We start from the raw sequence: 21058 nt of genomic DNA, 5'->3' as shown, positions 1-21058 counted from the left end.
ATATCATTTCATTATGTCTTCTGATTGATTAGATTTTAGGCAGGGTCCTTCGAGACATTCTTGGAATGAAGGTTCATATAGAACAATTTCCTTACATCCATTCAGGTAAATAAATTAGACTCTGTGCTTTATAGTACACTGCAATACATTCAGGGAATTTATTCTGCAATAAACTTCTTTTCCCCCTGGGTACCATTACAGCTTCACTATATTTTGAGTATTATAAGCTAGTGTTATTTAATTCATCATTAACCCATAGTTTGTTAGGGTTATATTTAATTATTCGAAAGTGTTGTCCTGTGTTGCTATGTTCCTCCGAGTAGTTGCTTATCAGGGATTTGGGGTTTCTTGACTAATAGAGCAGGATAATCTACCAGCTGGCCTGAAGCACTGAGGCCACATTTAGTCTCTGCCTCTGTGTGTGTTATTTAAAAACCTCAAATGCAAGTCTTATCACATATTATATAATCTTTTGTATACATGATAAATTAAGACTTAATTCAAGTTGTATTTAGATATTGAATAGGGGGTGAAACACACTTCCCAATGGCTGTTATGGGATATAATTTCAAAATTTTCAATCTTTTATGGTTTAATTTGCAGTTATAATTACTTATTCTACCAAGTACATTTCTAAATATTTACAAGGATAGACTTTCCCCAAAGCTATAGAATCTGCATTTCTCTATAGCCAGCAGTTTGATTAACAGCAGACTGGGTAGATGTGGAGAAAAGAGAAGATGATTGAGATAATGATAGAGAACATTTTCACTCGACAGGAGATTACAACTATTAAAATTGGTTAATCAGACATGTGAATAAACAAAAAAACATTATTGCACTCCATGTAATGAATTTAAAATCAGCACTCAAGGAGTCCCTGCAGCATTTTATTTGGCAATCAGAGCAAAGCAACATCAAGATCAGGTTTCTAACAGCAGCACAGAGACTGCTACCTTCATAAAATGTGGATTTTATTCTTTCTACCATCTGTCTTTCTTTTAGCTGAAGTAGAGTAATAAGTTGTCAGTCAAGCAACTCAAATATATCATCCTGAGATTGATGCGATCGTTTTCGCAAATAAACAAATAAAAGTATTAATGTAATAAATCAAAACCTCATTTTGTGATTACTTTGTTTCTAAAAAAAATATCATCCATTTGATGAACCTGACACTGTCACGCTTTAAAAAATGATTGACGGCAAGACATTTCAACAAATTATAACTCTTTTGACGTGACAGCAGATGAAAGGCGGTTGTCAAAACTGTAAGACTTTTAAAGATCGAGTCTTTGTTGTCTTAGAGATACTGAGTATCAAACATGTCATGAGTTGATATTAGAGATATTAATATCACCTCATGACATTTTTTCTAAAGTAAACAAGCTTTTTGGAACTGATGATTAAAGAGGATTCTCAGGCTTGAGTGCGTGAAGGTTACTGGTTTTAATACAAATACTCTGCAACTGTACAGACGACAACAGATCATTATTATTGTGAGTTTGGCTTTGTTAACATGCACAGATAGGATAAAGTTATTGGCAAGCAAATGTTATTCAGCTTATGCAAAAAAAAGCCTCCCTGCTGCAGTATGCAGAATGTTCCTGTTAGTTAGTCAGCGGCGCTTCGTGCACAGACTCAACAGTTTATCAGCAGTTGTGAAAGCAGCCACCGACTGGGTAAAAAATAAAGGACAAATAAAAGTATAGTAATTACTGCTCATCTCCATGTTTTTGCTGACACTGAAATGTGCCTATAATGCTCTGCTCAGTATTCATAGATTTATAGTCAGCCATTCAATCTTTTTTAATGTTTTATTATATTCTAGTCAGAATGATGTATCACAAGAGGGGGGAAGGGGGACAATGAGTTGCAGCTTATCACAATGAAAAAGTTTTGAAGGAATGAGAGTTGTTGTTTTTTTTTTCTGCCCCCATTTCAGATATTGGTTAACCGATCTGAGGTGATTTGTGGTGTTTCTTCAGAAGTTAACCTATTTCTTTATTTCTTTTGTTTTTTTTTACCTCGCATTCTGCAATAAAAAAGGTAAAAACCTGCATTCTTCCATTGAAATATAGCACATGGAGTTTAAAATAATGTGGGGTTTTTCTGTGACTCTGATATTCAAGCACTCTTACTTATGTAGGACATTCAATAACCCAACTGATTACTCATAAGCTTGTTCTATATAATTATTTTTTGATACCATACTAAAACAGTGCCATAATAATCAGCAGTAATAATACATGTTTGATTAGAAAACTGAAGTACATCCTCAGTAGTTCAGTAGTAGTTCAGTAGTCTTGCTGACTACTTGTGTAGACAGCAAAATGAGCTCCTGTCACATTGTCACAATCAAAATATGAGTTTATCCTGGTAACTTAAAGTCAGTAGTGATATTTATGACCCAAAAACAAGTTAAGTGCAGGAGAAACCAGGATGGGAACTCAGTGCATGTAGAATTCTTAATAAAATGAAATTCTAAAACTTGCAGATGTTCTCTTAGCCAAAACATTACCCGTGCACTGCATCAGGGATGTTTTTCACTTCAGCTGAGAAAGACCTTCAGTGTCACACATAACAAACTTGTCATGCTCACGTCTGTCAGTTTGTACAAACAATATCAGAGCTAATCACTAAACCTTGGAGTTAATAAACTGTCTGAATCAGCGCCACACATGTTTGAAGTCTTTTGTACTGAAACACAGTTTCTACAGAGAGTAACTGGTTGTCAGCTGTATACCAGGTGCGACTGCTGTATTCTGCTCCATTGATCCACTGTAGAGGGGGACTGAAGAGTCAAGTCATCACAGTAAGCTCTCAGAAGCCCAAACACCATTTCAAGGTAAACTGACCATTATCACCTTGTTTGGGGGAAAAAAACAGCTTATTTTTTACACAACAAATGCTGTTGTGTGAAATGTCCTTAGACCTCTAAGAAAAAATATAGTTGTGGAATTAGCAGTGACTGAAGTGTTATGAAACTATGATTAAATGATGGTTAGACACAGATATTTTCATTAACAAGGACTAATTATTTAACATCTGTATACAAGTATATATCATTCATTGACTCTCTTTGCCAGTAGTTAGCTGCTACCTGCCGTTCTATGGAACTGTGAAAGGATATATTATTATTATTATTATTATTATCATTGTTGTTATCATTGTTATGTACTCTAGTCCATGGTTAATTTGCTGTGGGTGACAGCATGACTCACACACAGCAAAGGACAATGACAGTGTCATCAATGCTTAAGTCAAACAGAGCGGGAAGCCCAGGATTCCCTTGAAACTAGGTCTCGAGAGGATGACTCATGCGGTGGAGGGGGGACAAAACGCTACAACAACACTTTGAATTCTCATATCAAAACATACCCGTACACTAGCGCCTTATGGAATTGGCGACCGTGCCCTAGTATATGCTGCAGAGCATGGATGCACCACTTGTGACACAGTGAGATGAGATGTGCTGTAGCCCTGTGAGAATAAAGCTCCTGGATCTATACATGGCCACTCTAAACTTTATTTGTTTGAGTTAATTTACTTTGCACGGTGATAAGACACTGAAGAGAAGCGATACAAACACAATAATGAAATACAATAATAAAAAATCTATGACAGTTTATATCACATACCACCTCTGGCACTGTACGTGCACATCCCCGCTGTATTCTTCTCCTTCGTGAAACTTGCTGCAATATGATTTACAGCTGAATGAGCTTGTCTCTCTTGGCAAGTTTAAACTAATAATGAATTTTATGGCAGACGCAATAAAAGCTGCCTTTGCTTTGTTTAGTCAAGATTTAATAGGTTTGTGAATCTGCTGGTTCGGTAGAGGACTCGTGCATATTTTCATTGTTTGAGATTAAATTTTGTTCCCTATATTATGCAAGCTTCATTTTGATAATTTCACTTCTACTCTGAGGTTGTCCAGAGTGAGAGTCGCAAAGTCGGAGTGAATTTTTATAGTAGTAGGAAAAGAAAGAAAACACTGTGTGTATGCATTTAACAACAGGCAATGGTGGTTTACTGTAGCTGCCTACCAACATAATTTGAGCGGGATGGGGTTGATTTAGAGTGACTCTCAACTCCAAATGAGACTCTCAAATCTCTGTCAAAGATGTGGCTTTTAGGAGTTGTAGCCAAAGCGTGTTTGGTGTCTATCAGGTGGAAGCTGGGATACAGATGGGGCTCATAAAATGTGATATGAGCAGCAGTAGTAGCTGAAAGTGATTGCAGCAGTTACAGCAGAGTTCTGATTAAGCCCTAAACAGCAGCACTGAAAACAAAGAAATAAGCTGAATCTCACTTAACTAATATTTACCATTGATGCATTTCAGTCTCCACAAATTCTAACAAATCTTCAAGTCTGTGTTGATTTAACGGCCTTTGTTTTCTCCAGCTGAATATATAACCAACTGTCTGACCTTCTAGGTAAACTTTAAAAGTTCCCCATGTTCTTGGTTAGAAGACTGAGCCAATATTATGCTCTAGAAAGTATAAATAGAGTTGCACAGATAGTTGCTCAGCAAAGCTAACCCATGCTGACACTATTGTCAATGTTCTTGTAAAGAGTACAACTCACCCGTGGCTTATTTCACAGAGGGGTTTGTAGAGAAAAGTTTTTGCTACTGCTCCAAATCTCAGATTCAAATCATGCAGGCTGACAAAAAAATAACTGAGCACAGCGACGATTAATTTCAGAAAACCTATATACTGACTGAGCGCTTCACACCAACGTTGCTTGTAAGTCGTTCAGACTGCTTGGGGCTCTGTTGCCAACATGATCCTGAGTCTGACCCTGATAATCAGTCAGACGGATGGTTAGATAATACAACATTTCATTTATACTTCCTTTTCAGAATTTACATAAGCCCACAATGTGTAAAATTAAACCTGCAGTGTGGAACTTTTGTCTCCCCTTTCTAGCAATAAGAGTAATTACACAAACGCCGTTGACCCCTGACCCATTTTACCTGAGCCAGTCACCGCCCTGGTGACCCGAGGTTGGAGCACACTGAGGACGGTCCGCTCCAGTTAACAGTCGCAAACCAATCATTGCTGGTTGACGTGAAATGCATCACTGGTGTGCCAGTGTGGGAGAGTCGCAACAGAAACCAGATTTAGAAACTCTGGCATACTGCGAAATACAAAGAGATTTACGTGGCGTTGATAGGCTTAATCAGCATTGTGTTAACTCATTTGGCAAGGGCTTGAATGTAATGAACGTTCATTTATATGTAAGAGTCCTGCACTCCAGCTTTAAGATGTACTCTAAACTCAAGCTCTGCATATTCAGCAGTGTAAATCTGCAAATAGAAAGTATTGTGAATACATCATATCCCAACAACAATACTTAAAGCAAAAATTCATCTTGACATGACATATAGAGCTCAATATCAGTCCTGTGGGCAACATATACCAACATCCCACATTTCAACACAAAGATTAGATGATTTGTTTGGGATAATTTACCTGCTACAAGTCTCTTCTAGTCAGAGAGATTTTGAGCCAAACAGGTTTAAGTTACACACACCAATGGCCTTTCAAATGGATGTAGTACTGCAACGCTCCATTCTGCAGCAGGAGGAAGAAGGAAAGTTGTGTTTGATTTGTTGACCACCATGTTACGGAATTGATTAAATGCTGAATTCTGTGAAATGGTCCCTATATATCTTTCTTTGGACAAAGCTTTTATAGTGATTGCCTGAGCTAAAAGTCAGCACCACATTCACAAGGGACAGTTTCACAGTGAAATATCCCACATTACAATTAGCACAAACAGCAGTGTTATCCAGTGAATGTGAGATTATTCAGCAGTAACATTTGCAAGTAAAGCATACTTGACAGTATATCTCTCTGATCTACCTGACATAGAGTTTTCCCTTCTGGTGCCAGTGAGTAAAGGTACGACTCTAAAGTACAACTCTGCATCCTGTTTCCAGAGAATGGTACTTAATGTAATTAAGCCCCACCCATCTGGCCCTGCTTGTAAATGCTCGCCACTTTTACCTGACCTAGGTCCAGTGTTCATTTCAAAAGCCAGAAAAGAATCGACTTCACATAAATATATCCATCTCAGTTTTATACATATTTGGTTCACTTCAAGCTGAGATCTGATTTACAAACATTTGGATGCCAAACTCTCACTGCAGGCCTCATTAAAGTAATCCAATCTCTGAGTATGTGACCTGTAATCCATCCTAAAGAATCTTTCGGGAAGCACAAGGTGGGTAATGGCTTAATTAGATCAGCCCTGAGGTCAGAGCACTTCTAAGTCTTTACAGGAGTCTTTTGCAGCCCGGATCACAGATCCTGGCATGCCAACAGGGAAAAGTACTGCTGACATTTCTAAACATTTGACTAAAAGCCATATGGCAAGATAAATATTTACTCGTAGTTCAAACGGATATACAGAAACCATCAGCATCTGCTGTAATATGCGAGCTATGATGATGTCAAGGCTAATTCTGCTACGGCATCTAACGTCTATACATCTTTCCATCTCCCTCAGTCTCTTCCGCTCCCTTTCCGTCTCACGCACAAAAGAACATAACCACGCACGAGTCGGGGAGGAGCTAAGGCCAGTACGTGAGACCTACAGTAACACCTCAAGTGCAGCTTGCACACCCACACACACCATGCTGATCCTACTTAGGGAGGAATCCAGACCAGTATGTGTGTGCCTTTTCATTTCAAATGCAGCTTAGTTAAACACACAGTATGCTAAGGTGAGTGTATGTTGTAACCATCTGAAAGTGTTGTTAATAAAAAGGGTACTCAAGAGGTTTAGCAACGTACATCAATAGCGTTGGGGGACTCACAAGAGATATATTAAAACAAAACAAAGAGTCTACAGATGGCTGATGGCTCTGTGAGGCTGTAATGCTCATTGTAAGGAAAACCTGGATGTAAGATAGATAAAACAAAGAATTAGACAAATCAACATTTTGACCTGATGATGGTGCTAGATGAAAAGTCAAGGGATCGCCAAAGTTAAAAAGACCATGAATGTCTACACCAAACTGACTTCATGGCAATCTGTCCAATAGTTATTGAGACATTTCAGTCTAGACCACAGTGATGGACCAATCGACCAACCAAACCACAGACTGTCACTGCAATCCCAAGAGCCATACTGCTACTGTGGTTAAGAAAAACAGCCAAAGTTGAAGCATAAGAGGCTGCAATATCCTGACTTTCAGTCCTTAGCATAGTTCAAGCTCCAAAAACACTGGATCCTATATTTTCCCGTGATGAAATCAATATCATATTTTCATTAGACCCTGCCTGCCTGGTAAATGGCCATGTCTTCCAGACTCTACACCTCCAGTTTGTGTCAGGCTTTCTGTTATACATTTGTAATCTCCAACCCTGAGCTGACGACATCATCAGGGGGTTATTTTCTCAGACTTGACAAAGCTCCTCCAGAGCCACTGAAGACATTGCACTATTTTTACAGGCTTGTGTAGCACTCAGTGGAAAAAAAGATGCTTGGGTCCAGTTTCACAAATCCTTTAGGGAATAGCAATTGGTAATGACAGATAGCTCAACTTTTATTTTCAATCACATATTTATAAGTGTTTTAAATATTGATGAAGCCTGCCCTATCAGGATCTATTAAACATGTCACCTAAACCTAAATCAGAATGTTTCCTGAGACTACCTCAAGTGTGGTCACTGTTGACAAATGACAGAATGAAGTATACTTAAAAATACTTACAGAAAATCACTTGAATTAAGTGTGATAGGCACTGTGGACTCAAATAAACCTATCATGAAAATGAAGCAGTAACTTAGGGCTGTAGAGATGTGAAAAACGATTCGGAGACTAATTGAGGGAATGAAGAATTAAAATAATAAATACTAAATTTTACTAGCTTTTAATGACATTTTCAAATTGGCAGTAGAGTTCCAAGTTTTTGTTTAACATCCATTGGCACGTATTGTGCAAAATTGAAAAGTACATTAATGTATTCTATAGTAATTGGAAGAACAGCGGCAGAACAGTCAACATTAGCACATAGTGTATACTTTAAAGTAGTAGTATCCAGTCGAGGCTGGTGTGAAACTAGGTCATGGAACCAGGCTCTTGTAGAGGCAAGAAATCCATAAGATGAAGGGTTTATTCTATCTAACAGACCACTCCCCTGTCGTCCTCATCAAGTGGTCACCAGCCAAAGCCAATTAGTCTGATGACACACAGGAACACCATCCATTAGCATCACAGGGTCTTCTCAGGGAAAAAAAAAGGCTGCTACTTTATTTAACTTACCATTGATTACTTCTTCTCTTGGACTCAGACTTGACTTTCACCCTCCGCTATGGGAGACAGCAATTAAATCAATTGATGAACTCCTTGATTAATATGTTAAGACATTTATTAAAGCCTCGCTAGAAAAGGCGGCATATTAATGCAGTCATTAATCTGAAGTTATTTATTTCCAAACTTTTTTTGAATTTCTTTGGAATTAGCCAAATATAAACATGAGTCAGGCCAGGCAAAACATTTTTATCTAATATACATATCCTAATTTCTCAAAGATAATCCATCAGTTCCTCAAGCATACATGTCTTTTCCACTACTACATAAAAAAACTACCCCTTGTTGGTAAACTTGAGTGTGCTGTATGCAGCTCGCTGATGTTAGGTCACATGACTGATGGGTATGGATATTCAAATATTTCAAACAGGTCACAGTAAGCATCAATTTGGTAATTTGGAGGTGGAAAGACATCTCTGCTTCTTACACATAACTGTTGTTTCACTAAACACTGTAGTTACAATCCGCTACATACTGAAATATGGTCATTTTAATACTGTTGAAACAAAGTTTATATGTAACCTAGACATGTAAAACTTTTCAAAATAATTTTGACCAGTTTTAACATCCTTTAATCTGCAAAATCAACAAATCTTTGACAAATGCAGATCCAGTATTAAAATTTCAGGCTTGTCTCAAAAGGGCAAATTAATGAAATGTTTTTGTATGAGCAATATTTCCTGTAATTTAGTTTAATTACATTTGAAGATGCTTATTATGCTGTGTCAATATAGTACGTTTGATTAGCTAAGACGATATTCTGTCACTCTGAAACTGCTTCAGGTGTGTCATATTAACTGCCACTAATCAAACACTGCTGTCTCTGACAATCACCAAACACATCTAATCAATTTGAACAGTTATTTGCCTTCTGAAAGCACAATCTACAAGCTCTCACATGTTTCTCATTTCACTAGTCAAATAATTTGAAAACCGTTGACATCAATTTCCCTGCTTTCAACTTTGTTAGACTGACAAGCAGTTCTTAAAGAACCTGCTTTAGCATATCAAGCTAACTAAATAAACTAAATTTCAAGTTTAAATGAATGGTGTGGAAAAATCAATATGTATAATTAGAAATATGTTAATGTAAATGAGGCAAAAGTATCAAAAACCTACAAAATAAATATTTGCACATGTAAATTTTCATCATTAATCACATTAAATAATTTCATTGTTAGTTTTGCTAATGAAAGAATTAGTTTCAAGACTACATGCTGGATAACACTTGTTACACCCTTAAATTATGTGATTAGTTTAAACATCATATTATAATTTAGTGGGTGCATGGAGGCTGCTTTTTCTTCATTCTCATTTGGTTTAAACAGAGGGGTTTCTGATTCCCTCTGCATACATTTAGATAAAAAATTTAATTTTGGACAAACAAACTTGCAAACAAAACAGCACACAAACATTTGCAGCAAATATGGGTCAGTGTCATTATCAGAAGCGACCAAAAAGAGAGTGAAGCAGAACGAGGTCAGATAGGACTGCTTTTTTAGTGCCCACTCTGCCAAGCCACTGGAAATACAGAAAAAAAAAAAAAAAAAACCTCGACCCACATGCCAAATCTCTGCCTCCACGCCACGCCAGCATACAGAGCACCTTCCTGATATGAAAGCTTCTACAGCAAAGGATCATAGGATCATACCTATTGTGAATTACATTCAAAACAGAAACTGTGAAGGAGTAGTTATATACCAGAAAGTGCTAATAGTTGCCACTAGAACCTTACAGCTACCTGGGATATTTACAGAATCCTGATGCTCTGAGAGTTGACATCACACAAAAATTGCTGTGTGTTTATTTGTATTAATTTATTGTCCTTGATTAAATAGATTTTGATTTCTGACTCCATTTGTGCTGTCAACGACTTGTGCTTCCGGGGTATGACAAAAAAAATCTTGGCATGCTGCACTTGACTTCAAAGCAGCAAAATAACTTGGCATCATGACTTTGTCTATGAAATTATTTTCAAAATTTGACCTACATAGTCACAATCTGCCAAATGAAACTAAAGTAAATAGACTGCAGAATTCCTCAAATTCATGACTTTAGAAAGTTAAAGGTATGCTATGCAGGATTTGTCAGTTGGTGTTTGTAAACACACAGCATTCAAAGTTGGCCCCTCCTCCCCGGCTCAGAGAGAGAGAGAGAGAGAGAGAGAGAAAGAGAGAGAGAGAGCGGCGGTGGTCGAGTGAGGTAGGCTTCTCTGTTTTGCGGGTGTGTAGTTCAGCCCCGCCCTCAGTCAAGCCGACACACAGACCTGCAGCTCTTTATAGATCCATGACACAGAGACAGAGAGCAGAGCAGAGCAGAGCGGAATCAAGCGCGTATTTCCAGGTCTGAAAAGTGAAGCCAATGCCGAAGTGCCTTAAACCTGCATTCCTGCCATCAGCAGGCAACTCCACTGGCTCCAAAAATAAGTCTGATTGTATGGAAGTCTATGAGAAAATGACCCTACTTCTCACTTGATTTATTACCTTAATTTTATGGTCTCAATCGCTTGTTTCAAGTCTTCTTTAATACAGCATGATGTTCATTTTGTAAATTATGTTCCCATTTAATTTAAATTTGACAATAAAGCACAGTATGCTTTAGGGCGTGGCTACGTTGTGACTGACAAGTCGCTATGAAGGCGATAACGTTGGATAGGTAACATAACCATAGCGTAACCCCAGACTCACAGAGTATAGGCATAGCATTAGCCGTCGCTATTTCAGTGTTTTCAGTTCACAAAAGTTAACTGTAACATTTTGGTCACCTAAAAAAGTCTTGTGCAGCGTTTGGTTGTACTAAAATACCCTGTAAGGAGTCAGATGTTCAGTTTTTTCAGTACATTTTTTTAAAATCATTTTAAGCCTGTTTTTCATTAGCGAAAATTAGCATTAGCATTATCACAGTTAACCATAGACTGTAAATGCACTGTGCTAACCAAACTAGCAGCTAGCAGCTAGCGTCAGGGTCAGTGCCACCTTCTTGTCCAAATATGGTCACATCTCTCACTTCTGGCTCCAAAAATCCAAGATGGTGACGCTCAAAATGGCAAACTCGAGGCTTTAAAACGGGAGTCCACAAACCAACGGGTGACATCACGGTGGCTACGTCCATTATTTTTTTTCACAGTCTATGAGTAGAGCAGAGGAGAGAGACAGAGACAGCTATGCAGTGTTTCCCCTAGGGTGACTACTTTGGCCTGGCGGGGATGGGGGGGGGCCAAAAGCCGGGAGATTCAGCAGCCACATATTCCTCCATTCTCTATTTCTCTTGTTGCTAACTTTGGAGCTTATCCCTTCACTTTTCCAGCACTCGGTGAAACAATAGACGTGACTTTTCTTGGTCTTGACAAGCTGAAGCATTTATTAACTGACAAGCTGTAGTCTGTACTGTACATTTACTGCCAGACTGACAATTTACTGCTAACCTTTTCCTCTGCTCCGCTCGCATTCACCGTCACTTTTCTGCCACTCGCTCTCTCACTCAACCACTCACTCACCCGCTAGGCATACATATTACAATTATAGTGGAAAACACTGCAATGTAACCCGGTCGCTACGCTACGAGGCCCAACCTCACGCCCTGCGTGCTGTTATTGGCTGGGGGCTACACAGCCATTGCCCAAAGGTTGATGCCTAGAGGCGTCCTGAACACAAATCACAAAAAACACAAAATAATAAGAAAATACAGGCAGAGGGCAGGGAAACATACACCACCACCACACACTTCTAGTGGGTCATACGTGATGATTACTTTTGTATGAGTCTAAACATGCATAGTACGCTTTTAAAGTGATTGAGATTTGATTGAGTAAAAGTAAAGAAATTAGCATGTTTATTATTATTGTTACGTAAATTTGGATTATTACTAGCTGATCATCATTTAAAACATATCCTATTTAAAGAACAAAACATTCAGGGAAAGGGAAATAGGATAAGAAGAAAGAATAATTCATGTCACTACACGTCCAAGACAATTTTACATCCAATCTGGTCCTTTATTAGCTCACCTAGATAGCCCTAGTGAGAGATATTAACAGAATAAACTTTATTCTGGTGCTTTTACAATACTCTTAATGGATAGATGTGGAGGCCTGAAAGCTTTTGACCCCTTTTTGCAATGACAAATTGCAGTCATTTCATATATATCAACAGCACTTCAGTTATTCATGCGTTTTTTGAGTCACACTCTTACATTACATTAAGCACAGTGATGGGGGAGCAATCTCTGGTAGTTACAGCAATCTTACTGCTGCAGTCCTGTTGTTGGAGACGCCTGTAGGAACGGCCCATAGACGGCCATTTTTCTCTCACTGCTGCCATAGCAACCAGCTCAAAAAAAAGCAGCCTGACCTGATGTTAATATGATTTGACAGCCAAGAATGTGCATGTGTGTGTGTGTGTGTGTGTGTGTGTGGGTGGGTGTTTTATTGAGAGTATATACTTTGGTGCGTGTGCGTGTTCTCAGCTACACTGTTCTGTTGGTGTGTTTCAGTGTGCATGCATGTCTGTGTTTGTATGTAAAGCTCATTAATTCCTCAATGTGCCGTTGCTATGCTTCTTAGCTGATACTTAAACAAAAATGAGAGTGGAGACAGCCCTTAGTCCCCACGCTCGCCCACAAGGTTAGAGGGTTCGTGCGTGTGTGACACTTAAATTAATCTCTGCTTTCGCGGAAAAGCCTCATTACTGCAATTTGGGACATTTTTACATTTTCACATTGTGTGAGGGAATTTTGTTCAGCCCCTGAAGCACAAAATTATCCTAATACATCTGTGGGGGGTTGATAGGGTAGATGATCAATACTTACTTCCAGCCCACTCTCAATTTTAACATCTGATTAATGGGAGGACACACCACAAGCGAGCAGCCACTGTTAGTCCAAGTGTTAATATTTGCTATCTGGCTACTTCACTGAGCCTGACATTTATGATCCTAGAAGTCTAAAAAATAAAGTTATTAACTGGCTCTATTAACCTTCAATTTTATCTTTCAGTGTGTTCTAAAAATGCTGCTGTTTTTAAAGACATAATGTGCACAATTACATGCAGTATCAACAGATCAAGAGCAGCACATTTATTGTGAGATCAAATGTGACTGTTGATCTTTATACACCGCAGTAAAAGACATCATCAGCTGTGGAAACGGTCTTACTTCTTAACTCTTTTTCAGACTTATTTAGACATGGAGTTTTACAAAGTATTTGCTGCAAGGATGCAAAGCGTAATAATCATTTCAGCCTACCGAACTGCTGCCACAGCAATACGTTGTCATCTGAATTGTCATGAACATGAGCTCCTGTAAAAGCCTCCGTTAGAAATCTAGTTAAGGGTAACCAGCAAAAATTTTACCATGTTATCTGGGTTTGTCTAGTCCTTTATCCTGACTAAGGAAAGCAGATTTTGAGTTTATATGAAGTTTAAGAAATTATCACAGGGATGATAACAACCAGTGTGTTTATGTAAATCCACTGTATTTGAGAAAGAGACCACTGGGGTCTCCTTTGACCTCCATTGTTGTTGTACCACCCGAGACATCTTTTCCTCATGGTATGCCGAATATGACCGACAATTACCCAGCCAGCTCTGAATCAATCCTGTGTCCTACTCTGTCCCCCGTCCTGTCCTCTCCTGTTCCCTGATCAAGCTGCAATTTGGAAAATTAAAAGGTGATCAAGCAGATTAGAGTAACTGCAGACTGTCACATCCCATTTGCCATGCTCACCCCCAAAATAGCCTCTCAGACAGAATAAAGAGTCTTTTTATTGAATTACACCAGTGGCTGTGGGACTGTCAAACAACAGTATTTTAAAATCAGAACCTCTTACACCGTGACAATAAAGCTCTTTCCTCTTGTATATTCTGCATCTCTTAACGCTGCACACAATTCGTGTCACATTTATTTTGCATTCTATGTACTGTATAATTTCCAAAATCCGACTAATGTGAAAACATCTGCAGGGCTTAAATGTAAAAGTTAAGTTTTAAAAGTGGTGACCTGCAATAGTTTGTTAAAAACCCCAAAAATATTTTGTTTAAAGCAAACAAAGGGACAGACTGCTGAAGAACAAATAGAAAATGCTTTCATGAAATGTCTATAGTTTTAATTGCTATTCAGCTATGTCAACTAATGACAGACATTAGCAAACACACGTTTATAATTATGATAATATTATTGGTTACAGTTTTTTTTAAGTTTATCTAGGCTTCCATTGCTTGCATGCTGATGACAAGGTCTGCTAAGGCATCTGCCTCACAACACTGCCAATGACTGGGCTATCAACATGGCATCCTAATTTCCTCTATTCCTGATCTGAATACCACTACTGATTGGTACATAATGAAGTCTTCAGCCAGGGTTTACTCTACTATTGGTATTATTTCAGTGAGCACTAGAATATTTTTGTATGCCATACAGTACATTCAGCTAGTTTTAAGCCCAAACTTTGGATGCTCATTATGAATTCCTGCATAACCATTATTTGCAGTATAATAAGTTTGGAGTTAAAAGTATTTCCCATACACTTCTTCCAGTGGTAAATGTAGTTTCTGATGCTCCAAAGCAAGATTAATACAATGAACTCTAGATGACTGAATAAGTAATTGACCTATGTGGGAACCCAATTAGACCAGTCTGCAAACCACTGAGTTTAAGAAGACAGAAGAGATATCTATACCACTGACAGAGCTAAAGCCTCCCTATTAAATGAACGACTAGCTGCTGATCCTATAAGACAACTCTATATACATTTCTTATACCATATTGTGGCGATTTTTATAGTCTTACATGCTGACTACAGCATTGTTAAGCAGACATGAAAATACAGTATATGAGTTGAATAACTTGGATGCTTCTTCCATCTTCCCCTTCCTTATCTATTATCTAACCCTCTTTGTAAATCCCTCTGATAGTTTTTTTTTTTTTTCTTGCTGCGCTCCAACTAGAGTGCTCTCTTTTTAAAAATAGAGCATCAGATTGGATTCCAGGAGTTAATCAGAAATGCTGCATGGTGCTCAAAGATGACATGCTTTATAAGCGGGGTGGAAAATAACCATCAGCCTCCAGCCTCCAGACAAAATCCTGGCAAATTCTGACAGAAACCGGTTCGTGTATCAACCAGCCACTTTGGCAGGCACCCAACCAATGTGATACTATCTTTGAAAGTAAGTGGGCAGTCAGCTTTACAATACATTAATAGTTTAATGGTAATAAAAGTTAATCGTCTCTTGCTTATGACCTATTAGTCGCATTGTGGCTCCATTGGCAAACATGCAGCTAAGATGTTTTCCTTCAGCGGGTATAAGGAGGGTGAATCTGCGCCAAGGTCGAACAGATGTGAACACCTTGGCTCTGCTGGCCTGGAGTTGAATCGCAGGTCAGCTGCAAGAGACAATGACAACCATGCCCTAACATGGTAGATCAGCTTGGAATGATTTGACAGACTCCCTGCTGTGGTCTATCCGGTCCCTAAAGTGTCACAGCGCTGCCAGTGATGAGTGCTGGTTAAGTGCCTGGAAGCGTACACCATCCCTGCTGGATCTCACCCCTCTGATTCCTTTCTGCTGCATCTACCATACGCTGGGTTTTTTTTTTTCCCTCTCATGCCTCATGATAAAGAAAATATTCAGAGAAAGAAAGGGAGAGTAGATGCTCTGGTTTTGAAAAGAAAAAGTTTTTAAAACTCTTGTTATTTGATCTATGAATTACTGATTTTTTTTGTGTGTGTCTAAAGAAAGACAGTTCTTCAATCTGTTGACACATAATTGCAGAACAACAACAGCGTGAGCATCAAGAGCGGTGCAACAAAGCGAAGGCAACAAATTGTCTGTTTAATGTTGACACACAAAAAAAAAAAAAATACTTTCAAGTTTTCAAATTAACCCTGCGACTATTTCTTGTGCAAAAATGATGTGTTTATATTTAAGTGATAGAAAATAAGCTGTCAAAGACTCAAGACTCTTATTAAGATTTCTACTCATTTCGTTCACTTATCAGCAAACAGTACATTCATTTACAAATTGAGGATTCAATTTGTTCTACATATTTAGCAGAATCAAACACTGTGTTCAGTCGCATGGACATTTTTTTTTTTTTATATCCTTTTCTCAACGCTTACTTCTTCTTTCTGCTGCATAAAATGTTTGGGTGAGTCCTGTTCAAAATAAATCCCCCTACTGCTAGGTCAGGCCATGATGAATGCCTCTTAAATTTCATTCAATATGCAATTTATCCATGCTGCTGTTTTTTTTTTTTATTAGGTCTCTATTGGGTGAGTAATACTCCGACTTCCATTTCGAAAAGGCAAGATTTTGCAATGAGTAATCCCATTTTATGATAATTATTGGGATGATTCCACAAGCTGTGTATATCTGAACCCAGACAAACACTCATGATGAATATTTATGCCACCATCAACCCGGGCACGGCGATTCTTCTTCTCTTTTTATTTTATTTTACTTTCATGAACTGGTTTCGCATCAGTTGTTACCAAGTAAGCAATAAAAAACAAGTGCGTTGCGATTCACATGTTAAGACTGTATGGAAAGCTGGGATATAGCTATCTATCTTCACTGTCTGGTTCATCAGCCTTCTGACAGCTTATCTCTCATTGATGCTCAGTGATTTTCCATTAATTGAACAGGCTTGGTGTTAAATGCTATCACGTTTGATCACTCTAGTGGCCTTACACTGTAATGTTATAAACTGATTTAATATGCCGTAAGATGGATGTAAGCATATAAAATGTGTGCTTTCGATGTGCCAAACTATTGTAAGAACAATTGTGAAAAAAAAAAAAGCAGCAGGAAGCTTTCAAGAGAAGAAATCTAGCGAGTCACCACTCAGAAGATTCTTTTTTTTTTTTTTTTTCTTAAGGTTAAGAACAAGTTGACATCAGACATCAAATACTACAAACTCAGAATATCCTCCACTTCACCTCTGCTATATGGAGTTTTACACATTCCCTGTGAAGCCGTGTTTCCAGTTTGAAGTGCTGACACCTGAAGTAGGCTGACGTGTCCTCGCCACTCACTCCCTCTTATCGGGGACACGCAGGCATCTTTTCTTCACACAGTGGACTGAACCAGGGCTGCCGCTTTTAACATGCTTCCTCAGACTACTGCTGAGGTGTTTTCATATGCCTCGCAGTAATTCAAAATGAATCAGTCCTCTCTGTGACTGTATTGGTACTGTGAGTTGCGGTGATGGGATTGGGATTCTGAGATTATCAATAAACAAGGCGAGAGGTTGAGCTGTTTAACCAGTAGCTACATTGGTAAGCATCAAGTTTATAACAAGCATGATAAGAGCATATTTTCTTCTTTTAGTTTGGGTTATTTGGCAGGTAGTGGTATCAAATCTCCTCACCACGATGGAGGAAAAATTCAGATCTCAGTGCTCTCTGAAGCAAGCAAACTACAGCACGCTTCATTAGAAATCAGAATGTGATGCAAACTAACCTCAAAAAACAACCACAACACAAAAAGCCTGTTGCAAATAACCATCATGGGCACAAAATTTAGCTTTGCCGCAATTTTCCAACTTAGCAGAGTAATGATAATAATAATTTTTGCATCAATGGCAGCTCATAAAGCTCTGATACTGGGCTGTTGTGACATGGTTCGTGCATGTCTGAAAAGTAATGGGGGGTAAAAGAAAGTGATTTCTGCTGCTGAACTGTGAATACTAGCTGAAGAAAAGACATTTTAGGAGCTGCAGGCGCCTTTATCTCACAAGAAGAAGGCTACACGCGAAGAAATATTAGTTTAATAGCTTTACTTTGTCAGCTTAACAAAAACATTTAATTAATTATAAAGACAGTGTGGTAGATTTTTGGTAGAAATCCTGTGACTAGATTATTTCTGTCAATAGATAAAATAATGTTTGTATATAATGCAAAGGCATAAGTCAGTATAAATATGCAGGAGGCAACTGTGAGAAAACAGAGAAGTAAAGCTGCGTGGAAAATGACTTTGAGGTTGTTGTATTGCTGTGCTTTTGTCTTGTGGTACTTTGGTAAAGTAACTTTGTAAAGCGTCTTTTAAATTTGCATTTTTTTTTCCTCACTTCTCTTCTCTGCTCTGTCTGTCTCTCTCACTCACCGTTTCACCTTAGTCTCTCGCCCTCCATGTGTGTCCAATAAAACACTGATTTTACACCCAATTCCCCCAGACTCAGCTCTCTCTGCCCCAGTGGTTAGTCAGCAGTGATAAATTAAGTGCAGCAGATATGTATATGAATTTTCATTCACTCCTCCCGTATTTTGTGCCTCTGAAACAGAAATGCATGACACCAAACAGGTAATTTTAAGCAGGTGCTGCTTTTCTTCTGTTTTACAGGCGTAAAACCTTGGTGCAGTCCTTAGTAAATAAGCAAATCTCAAAAATAAAAGGGGCGCCACAAATCCTACATATCCCCCAAGCTATAAAGGCTATAAGGGGAGGAGTATTTACACCTGAAAGCCTTGGAGAGTAGAGAGTATAACAAAATTATAAAAACAGGAAAGCACAGTCAGCATTGATGCTACTATTTTTTTCACGAGTTCTTAACTGGAATGAACACCTGAAAAGATAGTAGTACAATCTCTCATGCGTGGCTAAAACATTGGGGAATGAAATCAACATTTCAAAATCTCTAACCTGGTGAGATGTAAGATTACCAGAAAACTTTTCCATGATGCTTCAGATTAGAGGAAAGCAAACTGCAGTGATGGGCTCCTTTGGATGCAACTGGAGCTCTGAGCAGCAGCTGTTTTCCTGCCAAAGTGCCTGGTGAGTTGACAAACCCACCACCACCACCACCACCGACTGGTACATAAAGTTTCCAACCCAGTTAATAATAGAAGAGGAAGTATTCTCCTCCAGAACTCTTATATCAGCAGCAGTGAATCTGCACTCTTAATCTTTATTTGAGTCCTCCAGGTTAGTTAATGTTGTTTCTTGCTGTACTCTAAGCATTTAATTATTGTGACACTTTGGTGAATTCGCAGTCTGGACGGTTCATAAAACATTTGGAAGATATTGTGAATGCACATCATTAAAAACATTTTTCCTCCAAAGTAGTAAATCCGTATTTAAGGGGATATTCAGGGTGACTGCTGATGCTGATTTCTGTCAGTTAGCGCTGGCGTTATGACAAACTTGTTGATGATGCCAAGTAGGTCATTGTTAAAGCCAACCCGTGTCAAATGACATTCGCCTTTTATTTTTAGCACTTTTTTTAATGTGACTACCAGATGGTTGCGGCACACAGCGATGCATAATGACTCATATGTGTAAGTGAGTAAAAGAATCACAGAAAAGTGCAAAAAAATCTAAAACATCTGACTCCTAAATTGCTGAACTCAATCCATCTGGCGCTCAAAACAAATGCTAATTGATATTTGCTGTTGAGCACAGTTGGTTCAGAAGCATTACAGATTATTACCTTTACGAGCCATTTTCCATCTCCTTGCCAGGTTAAGCATTATTCAGAGTGGTTTCTCAGAATTTAACCGATTAAAATAAATCTATTACCACTATAATTTGATGTTTGCTCACAGACTTTAACGACCACGTTGTTGTTGACAAGAGGATTCACCAGACTGGTGCTGCTGAGTCATACATTCACACATGGCAGCACACTGCCATCATCTGGCTGATGGAAAACACATCTAAACACCATCAGGAACCAAACAGTCAGTTCTTTGATGTCTGTTGGAGTGATATTTCAGGCTTTCTTAGTTCTTGTTTTTTTTTTTTTTTTATTTGTGGTAAAAACACAATAATTCATGAGTTAATCTGACTTATTTGTATTTTATTTTTAATGAATTGAAACAACATTAATGGTAAGTACTTTTGGATGGTTTTAATGAGTTGTGTTTTTCACTTTGCAGTACTATTTTGAAGGTCTAGTTCGCCTGTGTCTTGGCTAAACTCTAATGTGTCTAAAGATATTTTAATTGGGACGCATAAGAAACGCTGCACTTTGACTGACGCATAAAATAATGTTGTGCTAAATATATATACTGTATATAATCTATTCTTTGATTTTCTCCTGAAATTAAGTCTGAGTGTCTGTATTCACTACCAAACCTCTTGCCATCTGCTTGTCAATCCTCAGAAATGCAAGTAGCACAGAGAAACATCTGTTTTTTAAGTAGCTTAATGAAATAATACAGTAACTTCTAGCTAATTGAGTGACAATGGTGGTGCTTGTGCCAAAACCTGCTTACACAGAAAACTTCTTCAACATGTTTCTGTCAGCTGACAAGGCTTTCCAGGAACTGCAGCCGTCCTACATCCAGGATGTTGTCTGCTTCACCGAATCTGAGACAAAGTTTCCAAACGCTGGCCGTGATGCCTCTCGGTATGAGGAAAGGGCTAATTTTAGATTTGTTAACAAAAAGACTATGTATTGTTTGTACACTGAATATCCTGCCCAACAGTCAAACATGATTTATCTTGTTATCATGTTATTGTGATGCTCATTGCTTTAAAATTAAATATTATATATCAATTTGTTAACTAATTGAATACATTCAATAAAGATCACCATCTAAATTTGATTTTATTACAAAATTCAATATTGTTATCTCAGTCACAAAGCTGTATTTTCTTCTTTTTTTAAGTTATCAGTAATGGGTTTTACTGATACTCATGAAAATTACGGTAATTTCAGAATTTTCCTAAAGTACAACGTTCCTAGTAGAACAGTTTCTCAATCTTGTGATCAGGTCATCACATGAGGTTGGCTCATG

At 38.2% G+C, this 21058-nt stretch overlaps 1 long non-coding RNA gene across 1 annotated transcript; it reads right to left on the bottom strand.

Annotated features, from left to right (window-relative positions):
• Window positions 1-1431: 1431 nt before the first annotated feature.
• Window positions 1432-8862, bottom strand: LOC137190912 (uncharacterized). Its single transcript, XR_010930320.1, has 2 exons — window positions 8279-8862; window positions 1432-8195 (listed from the first exon to the last, which is right to left on the bottom strand). It is a non-coding gene; the product is annotated as an uncharacterized lncRNA (long non-coding RNA).
• Between the last annotated feature and the right edge of the window lie 12196 nt (window positions 8863-21058).

Source organism: Thunnus thynnus, chromosome 10 (genome assembly GCF_963924715.1).
Source record: "Thunnus thynnus chromosome 10, fThuThy2.1, whole genome shotgun sequence".
NCBI lineage: Eukaryota > Metazoa > Chordata > Actinopteri > Scombriformes > Scombridae > Thunnus > Thunnus thynnus.
The sequence above is the reverse complement of the archived record's forward strand: the minus strand, read 5'-3'. Positions and strand labels throughout refer to the sequence as shown.